The sequence below is a fragment of the Anas acuta genome, chromosome W, assembly GCF_963932015.1.
Source record: "Anas acuta chromosome W, bAnaAcu1.1, whole genome shotgun sequence".
Lineage (NCBI taxonomy): Eukaryota > Metazoa > Chordata > Aves > Anseriformes > Anatidae > Anas > Anas acuta.
In genome coordinates, this window is record NC_089016.1 from 10,042,608 (window position 1) to 10,060,548 (window position 17,941).

A 17,941-nucleotide genomic window follows, 5' to 3' on the forward strand; every position below is an offset into this window, starting at 1 on the left:
GTAGAAGTGAGCTGGTTGTGATCCTTCAAGCTCATGGCACACCTGCTGGGCTCGCAGCCTCTCTGACACTCAGGAGCCAGTTCCGTGCCAGTCCTGGGTGGTGCCAGGGCAGGAGGAACCTTGCAGGCCCCGTGCCTGTTGGTGGTCTGTCAGATCCTTGTGCACAGTGAAGATCACGCTCACATCCAGAAGCCTGAAGCTGACCTAGATGACACTCCGGGGAAGCGCCCTCCCAGCCCCAGCCCCAGCCCGAATCCCAGCTGGTGGTGCTGCTCTGCAGAGGGAGGGGGCTGTGGTGCCCGGGGCACAGGGGCACTCTGCACGGCCATGCTGGGCAGGCTGGGAGGCAGACCCAGCTCATGGGGTCACTGCCATTGCCCCAGGGCTGCAAGGAATCACTCGCCAGGCTCCTTTGGTGGGGCTGCTGTGTGTCCTGGGGCTGCAGAGCTCTCCTCTGCCTGCTCACACCAGATTGAGCACTTGAGCTCTGCTCAGTCCACCTCGGAGGAGATCCCCCTTTAGGAGGGAAGTGCTGCAGTGGAGGCCAGCCGTGCCACTGCCGTGCCCACTGCCTGTCCCTGCCTGCAGTCCCAGCACAGCCCCACAGCAGCACTGGCACCAAGTGAGAGGAGCAGCGGGGCCTGAGCCCACCAGCAGGGCTCAGCAGGACAGGGCAGCAGTGGCAAGAGAGCAGCTCTGCATGCCCCAAGCGCTGGTGCTCCCTGGCCATGCTGCTGGGATGGGACTCTTTTCCTCTGCAGCCCTGCACACGGGCACTGCCCCTGCATAGCCAGGACTGCTCTCAGAGGACAGATTTCAGACAAAATGGCAGTTGAATTTTAACTCAGTTAAGGTTAAATTCACAGAGAGCATGGCTTCACATGTCTTTGAGCTGTATTCAACAGGTACATCCATTTCATTTTAATGGGTGCTCATTAGCTGAATTAATGTAATACGAATATGCACGAAATCAACCAAAAACAAAATGAAACAAACGAAATCAAGACAAAACAAAAAAGGTATACTGCTATTCCTCGAATCATTGACATTACAAGTCATGTGCAGAAGTAGATCAGAAATTTCTTGCATCCAAGACACATCTTGCCATCAATTTCCAAAAGGCATGCTTGAGCTCCTGACTCCTCATGCTACAGATGAGGACGTGCTCTGCTGGAGGCACCACTGAGTACAGAACTGCCACCACCAGGTCCAGGGATGGGAGGAGGTGGGGGGTGGCTTCAGGTAGGCAACCATGACAGTCCTGAGGGAGACGGACACCATGGCCAGGTGAGGGAGGCTCGTGGAAAAGGCTTTGTTCTGGCCCTGCTATAGAGACGGCAGGACTGTCACCTAGATCCACAAGATCTAATCCATGTACACTGTTCCTATGCGTGGCAGCTGGGCACTTGGCCCTGAGCCCCTTCAGGATGCTTAGGATGCTCCCACAGTTCCAGAGGAGATGGAAATAGAAGGATACTGAGACCAATGAATTTCCACTGATATATTTATTGTCTTTAACAACAAAGGAAACAGGATCTCTGTGTACATTAAATGATAAGGTAAAAACTAAGACAAAATGTAACATTCAGAATACTGAGAACTACACTACTAAAACCAAAAAAAAATATTGTTAAAATATAAACAGAAAAAAGTAATTTTTAAAATGTGTCGTTTTCCCAAATACCCTTTTAGTTCTGTTAAGATTATTATTAATTACAATGTTATGATAACACTAATAATGACAAAATTATATGATATGATATGATATGATATGATATGATATGATATGATATGATATGAATCAAAATATTTGCATAGTATTAAGAATACATCTTCTGAAAGCATCACGGATGCTTAAGAAGGATGTATGGAAACAGTTTCCTCACTGCATTCTTGAGCTCCTGGTTCCTCATGCTGTAGATGAGGGGGTTTATTGCTGGAGGAACCACCGAGTACAGAAGTGCGACCACCAGGTTCAGGGATGGCAAGGAAATGGAGGGGGGCTTCAGATAGGAAAATATGCCAGTGCTGACAAACAGACAGACCACGGCCAGGTGAGGGAGGCACGTGGAAAAGGCTTTGTGCCAGCCCTGCTCAGAGGGCATCCTCAGCACTGCCCTGAAGATCTGCACATAGGAAAGCACAATGAAAACAAAGCAACCTAAGGCCAAAAAACCACTAAGCACAAGAGCCCCGACTTCCCTGAGGTAGGCATCTGAGCAGGAGAGCTTGAGGATCTGGGGGATTTCACAGAAGAACTGGTCCACAGCATTGCCGTGGCAGAGGAGCAGGGAAAATGTACTGGCCGTGTGTAGGACAGCATTGAGAAAGCCACTGCCCCAGGCAGCTGCTGCCATCTGGGCACAAGTTCTGCTGCCCAGGAGGCTCCTGTAGTGCAGGGGCTTGCAGATAGCAATGTAGCGGTCGTAGGCCATGACGGTGAGAAGGGAATACTCTGCTCCAACCAAGAAGAAGAAAAAGAAGACCTGAGCAATACATCCGCGATAAGAGATGGCCCTGGTGTCTCAGAGGGCATTGGCCATGGCTTTGGGCAGAGTGCTGGAGATGCAGCCCAGGTCGAGGAGGGCGAGGTTGAGCAGGAAGAAGTACATGGGGGTGTGGAGGCGGTGGTCACAGGCTATGGCAGTGAGGATGAGGCCGTTGCCCAGGAGGGCAGCCAGGTAGATGCCCAGGAAGAGCGCGAAGTGCAGGAGCTGCAGCTCACGCGTGTCTGCAAATGCCAGCAGCAGGAACTCGCTCACTGAGCTGATGTTGGGCATTTGCTGACTCTGGACACAGTTGTCTGCTGAAGACGAGAAGGGAGAACAAAGTTAGAAGAGGCTTCTCTGAGGAAAACATATTGCTAGTTTAGGAGCACCACCCAACCCAACCCCTGTCTATGCAGCTGAACCTTTCTGCATCTCTCTTGCTTGAGCTGCATGCTGGTGCTGACTGAGAGTGGCACTGGGAGCCGGGGCTGTTTTGTTCTGCAGAGGAGTCCTTCCTGTTGTGCAGTTGGGGGGAAGCAGGAACATGGGGGAAACTCTAGTTCAGTTCACTGATCAGGTCAATGGAATTTGCAGTGCTGTTTCAAACAATGCATCTCAATGCAGAACAGAGCTTCAGATGCCACTGTTGAACACTGCTGTTCTCAGCTGCCCTGTGTCACCCCTGTCTGACATTCAGGACCATCCCACACAGGTGTTTCCCTGAGAAGAAACTGAAGACAGCTGAGAGCAGAGAACCCCCAGTCCCAGTGCAGCTGGACAGAAGCCTCACCTTGTCTGTGGATTGTGAGCAAGTTCTCAGCTCTTCCCTCCTAGCCAGAGGTGCCGAGGCTTCACTCCAGCTGCCCTGCATCCTTCTGGAGAGCAGCACGCAGCCCAGGAGGATGCCCCACAGACAGAGCTGGATATTCGCAAGCTGGGGTGTCCCAATATCCAATCTGCATCCCCTGCAGTGTCTGAAGAAGACTTGGCCACCACACTCTTGGCTGACTAAGGGTAGCTAGGTTATGACACTCCAAGGGGCTTCTGCCAGACTTCCTCACCTCGCACTGCAACCCAGCAGGACTCTCGAAGCCTACTGCATTGCCCACTGCCCTCCCAGAAACAAGACCCAGCAGGAGACCCTTCCAGGACCTGCAGCTGCATGGCCCTGCAGCCAGACCCTTACCTTGTCAAGGGCTGTGCAGGTTTCTCCTGCAGGCAGCTCTCAGCATCCTCCCACTGCCAAGTGCCTCCAAGCCCTCTCTCCTTCTCTTCTCTCCCTGTGCCAGCTGCGGTCAGAGCCCCCAGCCCTGTTGCGCTGTGCAGAGGAGCTGCTCCTGGGCACAGCTGTCTCTCTGCACCAGGATCACTTTTGAAATGTGTTTTCTCTGTCCCATGAGCCCGGCCCAGCTCAGCAGCACAGCACCAGCTCAAGGCACTGCAATCACCCCTCTGGGGGCTTTGCTGATGAGCCCACAAACCTCAGGCACTCAGAGACAATTGAAGACATCTCTCCAGAAGTGCAAGTCAGAGGCAAGTTTCCTGCAGTGTCCCCCTGAGGGCCAGCACTGACACAGCTTCCCTTGGAGCTTGTTAGAGCAGAACCCTGGAGGCAGTGAGGACAAGGAGACAAAGGCAATGTGAAGGTGACACTGATGTGTAGGAAAACTGGATTTGTGTCACCAAGCACAAAGGCCAGGCCTTGACCTCCAGCCCCTGGGAAGGGTGATCCTTTTCTTTCACACCCTTCTCAGGGCTCTTTGTGGGGCAGTAGGAGATGGGGATGTGCATGGCCAAGTGCAGGAGAATGGTATGACCCCTGCCTGGTTCATGGGTGGGGGCGAGGAGGCAATGAGGCCCTGGTGCATTAAGAATAAGCTGTCTCCTCATAGGCCTCAGTGACAGAGACAACAGCCATAGCCATAGACCTGGGTCCTGTTGGGACTTTGAGCCACTATCATTGCCATTCTCATTGCTCCTCTCCACATGAGGATGTCCTAGGGACTCCCAGAGCTACACCTCTTTACTAGCTTGTTTTTGGCACTTGTTCGTGTGGTATCTCAGGGGATCTGAGCTGAGTGATAACAAATCTTCTTGGTGGCCATGCTCCTCGTAAGGCAGCTCTGTAGGAAGCTGGCCTGATTCCTGGTGAGCAGGCACCACTGCTCGTATGGCATCCCTCGTGGTGCCCAGGCCCTCCTCCTCCTGGGCACTGCTCACTCAGCAGGGTCCCAGTGTGCCCTAATGCATGGGGTTACTCTTCCTCTGGTGCAAGACTGGGTTCTTCTCCTTGTAAACATCAAGAACATTCTTTAGGCATAATCCTGCAGTTTCTCAACATTCCCCCACACTGATTCTCCTTTCTGTCAACCGTTCATGTCTGCAGGCAGATGCTTCATCCTTTGTGTGACTGTGCTATCTCTGACAAGATAGTAGCATTACGAGCTGCAGGAACATTTGGATAACACAGGAGTAACCAGTTGAATGGAACTGCAACACAGAGTCACAGAAAAACAGTTGGTGGAAGGCTGCCACATTCTGCTTTTTCTGTTGTTCATTCCCATGCATGCTGTCAGTTTGTCTGGAGCTGTGTCCTGAATGTTATGGGGATGTGCAGGTCAAAATTAGAAGGGCCAAAGCCCAGCTGCAGCTCAATCTGTCTATGACTCCCAAAGAGTCATAGACTGCTTATAGAAATACTTTAAATAAAAGAGGATTAAGGAGAATCATCATCCTTCACTAGACATGGGGGAAACCATCCATGGTGCACTTTGTGGCAGTTTTTTCTCTCCTGCTCTTTCCTACTACCTCTGAAAGCTCCATCAGGTAGGAAACCACTCCTGAAGTAGGCACCCCAACCCAGCAGGCTTCTTGTGGCCTCTCAGCCAACCACACAGAAGTCACTTCAGCAGCAGCTTCCAAGCCAGGGGCCTGCTGCTGGCCTTGCAGCTTCTTGGCTAGACAAAGCCAAGCCTTGTGCCTGCTGCTGTGCAGTCATGGACTCAAGCAGAAGGGACAGGACAACCCATCTGGGGGCCTTCTTTGTGTCTGGGTCCTCCTGGCTCTGGAGGCAGAGGGGATCCCCCAGTCAGCATGCCAAGCAGGTGCCTTCTGCTGGCCTAGCAGGGCCACTGGCAGATGTCAGCCCAAAAGTGAAGGTTGCAGGGAGAAGCCAAGGGTGACCTGCCACCTCCAGACACAAGTGACCTCCCAGTCCCTTTCTGTGACAGGTTCCTGCTGCTGCCCTATCAAGTGCAGAGACAGAAGTGACCTCACAGTCCCTGCCACAGTCACATTCCTCCTGCTGGGGCATGAGATCCTGAGGGAGAGCTGAGCTTTCTCTAGCCCCCTCGGTATCTCTTTTTCACTTTCTGGGTTAGAGATTCAACAAAGTTTTAGTGGGATTGTTTGCTGTTCTGCTTGTGCTGTCAGGTCTGTGGTTAAGGTATGGACAAGCTCTGTGGTTTACGTGTGTTTTTTGTCTGTCAAGAATTCTAGGGATAAATAGAGCATTTTAATGTATGTGTTAAGTGAAAGGATTACGGTTATCAAGAGAGAAAATTGATTTCTTTCAGTTTGTTGTAGTAGCATTTAGGTTTATTTGGCGTTAAAATTACTGGCTCAAGTAAGGTAAGGGCCATATGTGACTGTTTTAAGTCAGTGTTACTGCACTACCGGCATTGCATGAATGCTCTTACCTCTATGAAATCATTAATTTCTTCTGGCCATGCTCCTCTTCCCACCCCAAAATCTCACATGTCTCTTGTTCAGGCTGCTCTTGACCTCCCCATATCTTGTTGGGAGCAGCTTTCTGATGGCATTTAACATCTCAGTGTATCTGTCTCACCTCTGTTGGCTCCTCCAATCCTGAGAAGGAAGTGGCGTCGTACTCAGGAGGGAAAAGGACACAAAGGTCTTTAGGCACATCCTACACAATGTGCCCATCAGCTCTGCACCTCCACAGAATCATGCTTCTGACCTACATGTTTTGTTTCCCAAATGGCTTCTGTGTGTTATAAATGATTCAGTCTTCAAAATAGGATTATAATCAAAGTTTACAATTTATTAAAGGAATAGAGGTAAGCAAACAGTGCTGGGTGCGTCGGGAGTCCCCGCTCCACCAGGACGCACACCAGTTACATCAAGTAGCTGATTTTTATGCTCCTAGGCTAATACATATTCATTACTACTTCTAAAAAAAACTGGGTTATTATAATTAGCTTCCAGGATCCAGTCCCTCCTACAGAAGCATGCGCATCAGTCTCCGGTGGTCCCCCTGGGTGGTCTTTCATGCTGAAGGCTCATAGTCTTCCGCTCAGGTTTTTTTTCTTGTCCTTCCCCTTTTGTACTCCTTGGCAGCATGTCAGAAGCTTACACAGCGTCCCCTGCAAGTTTTGTCTTCTAGCCGTCCTTCAGCTTCTTTCTTTCTTCTCCTTAATCTACTGGCCACCTGGCCAGGTATCAGGGGCTTGCATAGTGTCCCATTCAGAAGCCATAACAGTTACTAGTTGTTAGCAGTTGTTCTGAAACCCCCAGACATCAGAGACTTCAAAGAAAGAACATACAAACACAAATAGCTCTCTTATTGACACTTCACGAGTTGTTAAAACATTCCTCACAGGCCATTCACAGGGACACTCCAGTCACATCTATAGCAGTGCTAAATCAACCACAAAGAAGGGAAAAAGGCTGTAACTGTTAGGAATAAGAGTTTGGAACAACAAAAGCAAATAGGCTCATGGATTTGAGGAATATTGCTGAAGATTTGATAATTTGACTATAATGAGGGGGAGACTGGGACACTGGGAGGAAAGGGAAGAAACCACATCTGTGGAAGAATTAAATTGCCAGTGCAGGACCCAGAGACAGACAGAACTGCTCTTTATTGACACGAATTGTTAAAACATTCCTTTGCAAGGTACAACAACTTAACCATTCTGTTTTTCTTAGACTTGTGGTTATACAAGGATATGTAAGACAGAAGGTCACATTCATCATACCAGCACTGTTCCATACTGACACGAATCAGATGAACATATATCACAGTCCCCCATCTCCTTTTTCATGGCATTGATTCATGTTTTCCTTTCTAATCAAGTTAATACTTGCCGAATTGATGCCAATTGATACCAATTCTGGATCTTTATTTGTTTTTATTATCATCAGAGAATGGGTTTTCTCTTTCCCTGGTTCTGGGTCAACCGGTATCACAGATATTTGCATTCCTTGTATAAACGAGTGTATTAGTTTGGTAATATTAAACATGGAATTATTAACAATCCTCCACATATCCCCTATACAACCATGCTTATTTTAGCAAACCAATCACCACCCATAAAGTTCCCTTCCATAATCATCTTATCGATTCCATTCCAAATTTGAACTGGGACATGTGCAATTTTCTTCATTTCCTTTACAAGTTCATTTACAGCTTTTCTTTCTGTTGTGGTTTAACCCAGCAGGCAGCTAAACAACACACGGCCGCTCGCTCACCTCCCCCCCTCCTTCTCTGGGATGGGAGAGAGAAATGGGAAAGTGAAGCCTGTGAGTTCAGATTAAGACAAAAATAATAACAATAATAATGACAATAATGATGATAATAGTACTACTAGTAATAATGTGTACGAAACAAGTGATGCACAATGCAATTGCTCGCCACCTGCTGTCCGATGCCCAGCCTAACTCCAAGCAGTCCGGCCCTCCTCCCAGCTCTTGACCCCCAGCCTGCCCACTGGCAGGACAGAGTGAGAAGCTGAAATGTCCTTGTCTTGGTGTAAGCACTGCTCTGCAACAATTAAAACATCAGCATGTCATCAGCACTCTTCTCATCTTAAGCCAGAACATAGCATTCTACCAGCTACTAGGAAGAAACACCCTTAAAATCAATCTTTAAACAGCAATTACTAAAGTTAAATTTTCCACAGACTTCTCCTTCTTGTGCTAGTAAATAATCCAAAGCTAAGCGATTTTGATACAAAGCGGTTCTCATCTTGGTATTTTGCTTTGCAATTAATCCAAGTGCATCTCCGGTTTTATTTATAACTATTTCTATTACAGCTAATAACCTAATTATTCTATTAAGTATATATATACTGCGGTCCTATAGCCCCAGGATCTGTCTTCTGCCCACGTAGCTGGATCATAATAGGCCAACGCCTTCAATCAAGGGGTTGGGCCCACTTTCAGGGTCAATTCAGGCTTGTGTTACCGTTCGGCCTGTCAGGGTGATCCAGCTCCTGGAAAACGAATCACAGTTTTATATAGGTTTAAGAAAAAGAGGTTCTTATGTTATTTTCTCGGGACAACCTGACCTTAGTGTGGGAGAAGTCCAGTCGAGGCCCTCTCACTTGGCAGTCAATACCCATAGGGGTTGCCTCCCTCAGTAGACCATACACACCGCAGTGGAGGGTCCTGCCCCAGTCTTGCCTTCTCCCTTTTCTCCCTTCAGGCTCGTCCCCTTTATTTGGCATCCTTAATTCATGCAGAGCCTCGTTGCCAGAATATTAGTTCTTCTTTAGCCTGAGTTTCAGTTTCCCAGGAACGGACTCAACCCTCCAAGTTTCAGTAGTTACTGGTCCTTTTATTCTGGATGCATGGGTCCCTTTCTGCGGTTCTCACAGCTGTTTCAGTAGTCAGTAAAACAAGGTACAGTCCCTCACATTGGGGGTTCAGTGATTCTTCCCTCCTGTGGCTGCTTGTTGAAACACTTTTATCTTCGGTTATGTAATTTGCTTTGCTATTTAAAAAAAAAAAAAAAATCAATGCAACCAAATTGTTTTAGTAAATGATCACTTAACACCTTTGTACCCCAATGTGTTTGTGCATGCAAACGTCCCAATATTTGCTTCGCATAAGCTTTTGGCAATGTCTCTCGTCTGTCTGGCAGCGTCCATTTTCCTTTTTCTAATTTAGCCCCTATTTTCTCCAGTTTTGTTTTGTTTTCCATTGCATTTCAAAGTCAGTCAAAAATTCCATAGGGGTTTCTTTTGGATTTTGTTGGAACAGATTCTCAATTCCCAATTTAACCAGATGTTGGTATTTACCATTCATCATTTCCGGGGTGACTATAGTCTCAGTGTGGGGCCGGTCAGGGGAATGCAATTGTCTACTGTTCCCTGAGCGGTCCCATTGGCAATCTGAACTCACTCATAAACTCAGGCTGTTTTAAGGGTTAACTGCTTTTCTGTTTCCGTGACAACTCTCGACTGTCATGGTGCCTCTGCCCCAAAGGGCTCACACCGGTGATTTTGGGAATCACAGCCTCCTGTTGAGGCAGAACTATTAACATTCCTACATCCTCTTCCCCTGCTCATGCAATGTCAAACAGCTCTGTTAAATACTACATGCCACACCTTCAACAACTCTTTTAATCCTTCCTTTATTTTTCTCCAGCCTGTACTTTTCAAAGGCTCAGTCAGGGGCCAACTTCACTCCTTTTCCCTCTAAGATGCTGAAACAACATATTAGTATGAAACATTTAATCCTATTTTCCTTCTCTCCTCAAAAACAACATTAATTGCACAATGGTGTTATAGTCGATTGATCTATAAAGTGGCCATTTAGTTTATATAGTGGCCACCACTGACTGCAATACTTAGTGAAAGTCCCTGTGCTTTCTGTGCCTCATTTCAATCATAAATCCATGGAACTTCAGGAAAACAGCTGAAGCATGCAGCCTCCAGTCTTCTAGACAAACATTATCACCTTTTCCACAAAAATTTACATTTCAACAGGACCGAATTTCAAGCCGAAATTTTCTCATGCACTTTGTTAGTAAGCCCATACAAAACAAGGAATCACTCCTGTGGATCCTTCAATATGGAGGTTTAAAAGGTATTGATGCCTAAATAAACTCGCTCTCCCCCTTCTTACCAAATTCCCAGAGCTCAAGCCCGAACCACCAAAGAAATGACTTTGCAACTCTCTCCGTTCTGCTTTGATAATCAGTCAGCCCCCTTCCCCCTTTTCTTTTTGCCACTGACCATTCACCACAAATGGATGAGACACATGATTACTAGTTAGCAAAGAGAGTGTAACGTCTGCTATACGGCTGCAGGCAGTGCCAGCTGCAACCTTAGAAGCTGTTTGTGAAAGAGCCTGCCGGTGGTCATTTGGCAGTGTAATCTGTGTCTCTGCACTCCTGCCCCGCAATAGAGCTAAGAAGTCATTAGTAATCCGTAGAATGTGGCAACCCCACGGAATCTTATCCAGAAACATAGTTATAACACCGATCTGGGGACGAATAATCTTTTTTGCATTGCAAGATAAATCTCTTATAAAAAGAATGCTAGAGAGAAGCAGCACAGCCTCCATGGTTATGTCAGACAGGCTGCAGGGTCCTGATGTCCGCCCCTCTGCTCTGTGCCAACTTGCCACACGGTTAGGGTTGGCTGCCGTTGTCCACTGACACCTCTGGTCTCCCATAGCAACTCGATCTCGGATGTCCCACGTCGCACAGCAATTACTTCAATTTCCCGCGTTTTCCTTTGTCCAGGTCAGTGCTTGGAGTTTCTCAATGTCTCTCAGGTGTTCCAGCTTCTATCCGGTCTCTCCGTGTCTCTCAGAGTTGTCTGTGGCTCTGCAGCGTCTCTCAGGGCTCTCTCCGTCCAGCAGTAGTCCCCTCCGTAGTGTCTCGGGTCTCCCGGCACTGCTCCAGGCTCTCGGCACCGCTCCAGTCTCTCGGCCTGTTCAGGTCTCAGCAAGTCTGGGTCTCAGTGAGTCCAGGTCTCAGCCTGTTCGGGTCTCATATGTTGCAGGAAGCACGGCCGAAAGCATGACAGACACCAGTAGTCAGATCATGCTCCCACCTTTTTCTTGTCACACTCAAAACATTTAAGAGCAAAAATAGGATCACAAGATACACCGCCAGGCCCATATAATAGGCACCACCACTCAAAACTTGGATAAAACAGCACTTCTTTTCAGTCTGTCAAGCACTTCGTTCGTCTCCGCCCACTCCCCTTGCGGAGAGTACGGAACCACGGATCAGAACTCTGCACTCGCTTTGCATCTCACTCACACAGCACAATCGCACACAGAGGCCTCAAGCACATCTCATTCATACCACAGGAATATAATTTACAATGATAACCAACCAAACAAGTATTGTCTCTGTGTTCTTCGTGAAGTGACTTGTAACACTTTGTTTCAAACCCTTACATTTACACAAATACTTTCAACACAAAATACATACATAAAAACACATACAATTATTAACACTCCAGTTAGTATCCCTCCAGCAGCCGAAAACATAGCGTTTGTCTGCAGTTTCAGGAGATCTTTGCTCCTGCGGTGAGCAGCTGAGAGTGGAGTCCCCTCCGAGCAAAAACACTCAGGGTGCACCTAGGGGCGTCCACGCTGCAGCCGATCCCGCAGCCGAGCAGAGTGCCTCCTGCCTGGCTCACCAAAATGACTCACAGAAAGCTGACTCCACAATCAGTAGGATTGTAAAGTAGGTATGTTTACTCAGTTCTGGGCAGCACGGGGCAGGTAGTCCCACCAAAGTCGTGCACGCCTAACGTGGCAACTTGCTTTAGTAAAGAGTTACATATACATGAACATTCCTATACATATACATAACCTGTCCCTTTATGAACAGTCCTCCTTATCTTAGACCCCTTGATTAAAGTCTGAACCATGAGGTTTTTGATCTGGTTCTTGGGGTCCGAGAGGCTCCTGTTATCTGGTGGTATAAGCGCAGCACAGCACAGTAGCACATATTCATTCTTAATCAATTGCTCTCTAATTTCTAATTCCAATGTTTCAGCTTGCTCTTTTCTGGATCCACGGGTATTCTACTATTAATGTTCAAAGCCTGACAGACCCCGTCCTCCATGGATCAAAATACAGGGGGTCTTAAGGGTTCTTTTGGTCATTCTGTCATAAAATACTGGATCATTTTTAATTTACTCTTTAATTTTCTGGGGCCCCTATTGTTCCAATTTCTAATCATTATTCACAATGGACTTTTTGGTCATATATCTGGTAATTTGCTCCCTTTCTGGTCCTTGGTCCTCGATTTTATCTGACCCATCCGGGAATTTTACTAGTGGCAATTCCCACAGCCCTTGGCTGCCCAGTGAGAGTGTCTTGCAGGGGGTTTAGGACCTATCACCCACCCACGTATCCCTCTTCTCACCAGTCCAGTCGCCCCGACAGGAGATTAGAACCAGTGAGAAAACAAAAAGACCTCCACGCTGACTTTAGGAGTCTCAGTTACACTCTCACACACAAAAACTGGCAACCGTACCTTTACCCAACCAGACGGTATCTTACGAATCAGTCATCTTCGTCCAGACTCCAATCGGACGGTATCCACCAGCGTCTCTGCTGTCTTCATCTGGGATCGAACCAGACGTTATCTAAACGACTGTCGTCTTCATCCGGTTCGATTCTGGGCACTGGAATCCAACCGAACGGTATCCAAACGAATCTGTCATCTTCATCCGGATCTTTGCGCGCAGAATTACGGGCAAAAAACAGTCGGCAAGGGAGCTCAAAAAAAATCAAATTCTTTGCTTACCTTTATTCAGGTTCAGGATGGCATTAGTCCCGATCTGACTCAAACAGGAGCCACCAAATGGTGGGGCACCTCTCCTAGATTAAGTCAGAATTCAGGAACTGTAGCCATCCCGTACGAGCCCCCAAATTGTTATAAATGGCTCAGGATTCAAATTAGGATTAAATAAAAAAATAGGATTTATTAAAAGAATATAAAGGAATAGAGGTAAGCAAACAGCGCTGGGTGCACCGGGAGTCTCCGCTCCACCAGGACGCATACCAGTTACATCAAGCAGCTGATTTTTATGCTCCTAGACTAATACATATTCATTACTACTTCTAAAAAAATAGATTATTATAATTAGCTTCCGGGGTCCAGTCCCTCCTACTGGAGCATGCGCATCAGTCTCCTCTGGGGGTCTCTAGGGGTCTTTCATGCTGAAGGCTCGTAGTCTTCCTCTCACCTTTGTACTCACTCGGCACTATTCCAAGTTTATGGAACACTCTCTGTACACTCTCTGCAGGTCTTGTCTCCCAACCGTCCTTCAGCTTCTTTTTTCTTCCTCTTAATCTCTTGGCCCCCCTGGCCAGATACCAAGGATCCTCATAGTATCCCATAACAGTCACTAGTTGTTATCAGTTGTTCTGAAACTCCCAGACATCAAACACAAACAGCTTTCTTATTTGACGCTTCACGAGTAATTAAAACATTCTTCCCCAGCCATTCACAGACACATCTATAGCAGTGTTAAGTTAATCTCGAAGAAGACAGGAAAAAAGGCTGTAACTGTTAGAAATAGAAGTCCAGAATAACAAAAGCAAACAAGTTCATAAATTTAGGGAGTGTTTTCTGAAGATGTGATAAATTGACTAGAATGAGGGGGAGACTGGGACACACTGCATCTGTGGTTCAAGAACTAAATTGCCAGTGCAGGACCCAGAGGCAGACAGGATTCAAACAGAATTGTTCTTTATGGACACGAATTGTTAACACATTCCTCACACAAGGGCATGAGCTGATCCAAACTCCCTCTGGGTGACCTCTGGACCCACAGCACAAGTGTCAGTGCCTCACCTCCAAGTCAAGAATTTCATCTATCTAATCTAAATCTACCCTCTTGAAGTTTAAAATCATTCCCCTTGTCCTATGATAGAATCATGGAAATCATAGAAACACAAATTTGGAAAGGACCTACAAGACCATTTAGTCCAACCTTCTTATCACTAATACTACCCACTAAGCTACTGAGCCATATCTTCTAGCACCTTACTTCTTGAACACTGAGGGTAGGTGATTCCACCACCTCCCTGAGCAGACAATTCCAGTTCCCGACTACTTTTTGAGAGAAAAAGTTTTTTGTGATACCTAATCTAAACATCCCCAGGAACAACTGGTGGCCATTTCCTCGAGTCCTATCATTAGTTATCTGAGAGAAGAGGCCAACCCCCGCCTTACATCAACCTCTCTTCAGGAAGTTGTAGAGTGCAATAAAGTCTCCCCTGAGCCTCCCCTTCTGCACACTAAACAATCCCAGTTCCCTCAGCCAATCCTCATAAGACCTGTGCTCCAGAACCCTCAACAGTTTGGTTGCCCTTCTCTGGACATGTTACAGGACCTCAATGTCCTTTTGTAACAAGGGTCCAAACCTGAACACAGTGCTCAAGGTGTGGCCTCACCAAAGCAGAGTACAGGGGGATGATCACCTCCCTGCTCCTGCTGGCTGCACTATTTCTAATACAGGCCAGGATGCCCTTGGCCTTCTTGGCCACCTGGGCACACGGCTGGCTCGTGTTCAGCTGAGCATCCATCAACACTCCCAGGTCCTTTTCCTCTTCACAGTCTTCTAGCCACTCTGCCCCAAGCCTATAGCACTGCATGGAGTTATTGTGGCCAAAGTGCAGGACCCTGCACTTGGCCTTGTTGAACCTCATCCCATTCACCTCAACCCAGAAATGCAGCCTATCCAGGTCCCTCTGAAGGGCCACCTACAGATCCTCATGCGGATAATCACTACCTCCCAACCTGGTGTCATCTGCAGACTTACTGAGGGTACACTCAATCCCCTCATCTAGTTAATCAATAAAGACATTAAACAAGATAGGGGACACTACTTGTAAGGATGCCAGCTGGACTAACTAAAAATATTGGTTAAAAGCACTGAGGAGGGCTTTAAGGACTTTGTATGGACATCAAAGTCCATACAAAGTTACGGTACTGGGTCTGGCTGGGATGTTAACTTTCCCTACAGCAGCCCATACAGTGCTGTGCTCTGCACGTGAAGCTAGAACAGCAGTGGGATCACAACAGTGTTGTGTCTGCTGCTGAGCATTGCTCAGCAGCAAACTCTCTCTAACCCTCCAAGGGGGTGGGCAAAAAAGTGTGGGAAGTAGAGAGTAATTTCTTTCCTCTGCACTTCCACATAGGCTTTATTTGTTTTGTTTGATTGTCTGTTTGTGTTTCCCCTTCCCCCTGCCTTTTCCCCTTCTTTTTCCCTTTAGTTAAATTATTTAGTTCATAATAATCTTTCTCTATTAATATTAATAATGATTATTTTTTCCCCTTGTGCCTGAGGTTCATGGGCTCATCAGCCAAGCCCCCAGAGGAGTGATTGCAGTGCCTTGGGCTGGTGTTGTGCTGCTGAGCTGGGCCGGGCTCATGGGACAGAGAGAGCTGCTGGCAAGAGGGCCCTGGTGCAGAGAGACAGCTGTGCCCAGGAGAAGTGCAGGACAGCACAGCGCAGCAGGGCTGGGGGCTCTGACCGCAGCTGGCACACAGAGAGGAGAGAAGGAGAGAGGGCTTGGAGGCACTGAGGAGCGCAACAACAGAGGGTAGCGTGTGGCAGGACACATCTGCAGGCTCTTGACACTGTGAGGCTCTGGCAGCAGGGCCATACAGGTGGGGTTCCCAGAGGGGTCTTGTACAGCTGGCACATCCGATGGCTGATAGCATCTGTCAGGGTGAGTCTCTCTGTTTCTCCAGAAATTAGTAGAAGATGCTTTAGGGAATGTCATTTATAAAGTGTCATTTCCAGAAGAAGATTGAGGCTTTGTTTATCTAAAGGAGAAGGCTTTTTTTTTTGGTTTTGTGCTTTTCGATTCCTGCACTGCAGGAGAGACAAGTCTGAGGGTAATGTGTTCTCAGGATTGTACAGGAGACTGAGAATCCCAGAGCATTGCACAGAGAGATGAGAATGGAAACAATGAGATTCTGGCAGGTTCTCCTGTAAAGAGAGAAGATCTCCTGGGGGGTGTGCTAAGACAGGGAATAGGTTTTCCTCGTTTAAGTCTGTTCTAACTTTGATCTGCATTGTCATCTTCGACAGGAGGCTGTGCTTAATGTCAGCAAATGCCCAACAGCAGTTCAGTTAGTGAGTTCCTCCTGCTGGCATTCGCAGACACGCGTGAGCTGCAGATCCTGCACTTCGCGCTCTTCCTGGGCATCTACCTGGCTGCCCTCCTGGGCAACGGCCTCATCCTCAGCGCCGTAGCCTGCCACCACCGCCTCCACACCCCCATGTACTTCTTCCTCCTCAACCTCGCCCTCCTCGACCTGGGCTGCATCTCCACCACTCTGCCCAAAGCCATGGCCAATGCCCTCTGGGACACTAGAGCCATCTCCTATCAAGGATGTGTTGCTCAGGTCTTCTTTTTTGTCTTCTTGGTTGTAGCAGAGTATTCCCTTCTCACCGTCATGGCCTACGACCGCTACGTTGCCATCTGCAAGCCCCTGCACTATGGGAGCCTCCTGGGCAGCAGAGCTTGTGCCCAGATGGCAGCAGCTGCCTGGGGCAGTGGCTTCTGTATAGTGTCCTGCACACAGCCAACACATTTTCCCTGCCCCTCTGCCAAGGCAATGCTGTGGACAAGTTCTTCTGTGAAATCCCCCACATCCTCAAGCTGTCCTGCTCAAATACCTACCTCAGGGAAGCTAGGGCTCTTGTTTTTAGTGTTTTTTTGGCCTTCGGTTGTTTTGTTTTCATTGTGGTGTCCTATGTGCAGATCTTCAGGGCAGTGCTGAGGATGCCCTCTTCTCAGGGCCGGCACAAAGCCTTTTCCACGTGCCTCCCTCACCTGGCTGTGGTCTCTCTGTTTGTCAGTACTGCCATATTTGCCTACCTCAAGCCTCCCTCTGTTTCCTCACTGTCCCTGGACCTGGTGGTGTCATTTCTGTACTCGGTGGTGCCTCCAGTAGTGAACCCCCTCATCTACAGCATGAGGAACCAGGAGCTCAAGAATGCAGTGAGGAAATTGTTTCCATACATGCTTCTTTAGCATCTGTGATGTATTCAGAGGACGTATTCTTAATAATATGCAAATATTTTGATTCATACTATATCATATCATTTTTATCATTATTAGTGTTATCATAACATTGTCATTAATAATAATCCTAACAGAAATAAAAGGATATTTGGGAAAATGAAAAAACATTTTAAAAATTATTTCTCTCTGTTAATATTTCAAAATATTTTATTTTGTTTTTAGTAGTATAGTTCTCAGCATTTTGAATGTTACATTTTTTCTTAGTTTTTACCATATCATTTAATGTACACAGATATCATGTTTCCTTTGTTGTTAAAGACAATAAAGATATTATTGGAAATTCATTTGTCTCAGTATCCTTCTCTTTCCATCTCCTCTGGAGCATCCTATGGGGTCACTTCTGTCTCTGCACTTGATAGGGCAGCAGCAGGAACATGTCACAGAAAGGAACTGGGAGGTCACTTCTGTCTGGAGGTGGCAGGTCAGCCTTGACTTCTCCCTGGGAGCTGCACTTTTGGGCTGACATCTGGCAGTGGCCCTGCTAGGCCAGCAGAAGGCACCTGCTTGGCATGCTGACTGGGGGATCCACTCTGCCTCCAGAGCCAGGAGGACCCAGGCAGAAAGAAGGCCCCAACATGGGTTGTCCTGTCCCTTCTGCTTGAGTCCATGACTGCACAGCAGCAGGCACA

At 47.6% G+C, this 17,941-nt stretch overlaps 2 pseudogenes; one reads left to right on the forward strand and one right to left on the reverse strand.

The window, feature by feature from the left end:
- Positions 1-1,844: 1,844 nt before the first annotated feature.
- Positions 1,845-2,780, reverse strand: LOC137846878 (olfactory receptor 14A16-like; annotated as a pseudogene).
- Positions 2,781-16,335: 13,555 nt separating this feature from the next.
- Positions 16,336-17,261, forward strand: LOC137846879 (olfactory receptor 14C36-like; annotated as a pseudogene).
- The last annotated feature ends 680 nt before the right edge of the window (positions 17,262-17,941 follow it).